The sequence below is a fragment of the Notothenia rossii genome, assembly GCF_949606895.1.
Source record: "Notothenia rossii genome assembly, chromosome: 1".
Classification (NCBI taxonomy): domain Eukaryota; kingdom Metazoa; phylum Chordata; class Actinopteri; order Perciformes; family Nototheniidae; genus Notothenia; species Notothenia rossii.
The window spans coordinates 150,560-152,500 of NC_136912.1; positions in this window are offsets into that span (position 1 = coordinate 150,560).

The window sequence follows — 1,941 nt, forward strand, 5'->3', positions numbered from 1 at the left end:
TGAAGGAGAGATCTGTAAAATAAGCTTAAAGGAAAAGAACATCTGTTTCATCTGGTGCTGAGAGATGGATCCATAGATCTCTCATGTTGCTCTCAGAGTGCAGCAGATTGATGCCCCGGACCCCCCTAGAGGAGGTGAGGACCCCCCTAGAGGAGGTGAGGACCCCCCTAGAGGAAGTAAGGACCCCCCTAGAGGAGGGGAGGACCCCCCTAGAGGAAGTAAGGACCCCCCTAGAGGAGGGGAGGACCCCCCTAGAGGAGGTGAGGACCCCCCTAGAGGAGGGGAGGACCCCCCTAGAGGAAGTAAGGACCCCCCTAGAGGAGGTGAGGACACCCCTAGAGAAGGTGAGGACCCCCCTAGAGGAAGTAAGGACCCCCCTAGAGGAGGGGAGGACCCCCCTAGAGGAAGTAAGGACCCCCCTAGAGGAGGGGAGGACCCCCCTAGAGGAGGTGAGGACCCCCCTAGAGGAGGGGAGGACCCCCCTAGAGGAAGTAAGGACCCCCCCTACAAGAGGCGAGGACCCCCCTAGATGAGGTGGGGACCCCCCTACAGGAGGTGAGGACCCCCCAAGAGGAGGTAAGGACCCCCCTACAGGAGGTGAGGACCCCCCTACATGAGGTAAGGACCCCCCTACAGGAGGTGAGGACCCCCCTAGAGGAGGCGAGGATCCCCCTAGAGGAGGTGGGGACCCCCCTACACGAGGTGAGGAACCCCCTAGAGGAGGGGAGGAAACCCCTAGAGGAGGTGGGGACCCCTCTACAGGAGGTGAGGACCCCCCTAGAGAAGGTGAGGACCCACCTAGATGACGTGGGGACCCCCCTACAGGAGGTGAGGACCCCCCAAGAGGAGGTAAGGACCCCCCTACAGGAGGTGAGGACCCCCCTAGAGGAGGCGAGGACCACCCTAGAGGAGGTGGGGACCCCTCTAGAAGAGGGGAGGACCCCCCTAGAGGAGGTGGGGACCCCCCTACAGGAGGTGAGGACCCCTCTAGAGAAGGCGAGGACCCCCCTAGAGGAGGTAAGGACCCCCCTAGAGGAGGTGAGGTCCCCCCTACAGGAGGTGGGGACCCCCCTAGAGAAGGCGAGGACCCCCCTAGAGGAGGTAAGGACCCCCCTAGAGGAGGTGAGGTCCCCCCTACAGGAGGCGAGGACCCCCCTAGAGGAGGTAAGGACCCCCCTAGAGGAGGTGAGGTCCCCCCTACAGGAGGTGGGGACCCCCCTCCTAGAGAAGGTGAGGACCCACCTAGAGGAGGTGGGGACCCCCCTACAGGAGGTGAGGACCCCCCTAGAGAAGGTGAGGACCCCCCTACAGGAGGTGAGGACCCCCCTAGAGAAGGTGAGGACCCCCCTACAGGAGGTGAGGACCCCCCTACAGGAGGCGAGGACCCCACTAGAGGAGGTAAGGACCCCCCTAGAGAAGGTGAGGAGCCCCCTAGAGGAGGTAAGGACCCCCCTAGAGAAGGTGAGGACCCCCCTAGAGGAGGTAAGGTCCCCCCTACAGGAGGCGAGGACCCCCCTAGAGGAGGTGAGGACCCCCCTAGAGGAGGTGAGGACCCCCCCACCTTCGTGATATTTGTCATAGCAACCGGAGTTCGGAGGTCAGCGCTCCTTCAGACCACAGAAGAAGAAGCATTTCTCCTCCGTTAGCAAATATTACAAATTGCTGCAGCGTTAAGTATTCATCAGAGAGGCATCAATTATTGAGTCTGCTGAGGTCAGCACACACACACACACACACACACACACACACACACACACACACACACACACACACACACACACACACACACACACACACACACACACACACACACACACACACACACACACACACACACAGTTTAGCCACAGAGCAACCCCATAATAATCACAGCCTCAGACGTTGAGGACACGCAGAAGAACAGCTGATGAGTTTCAGGACTGTGTGTGTGTATGTGTGTGT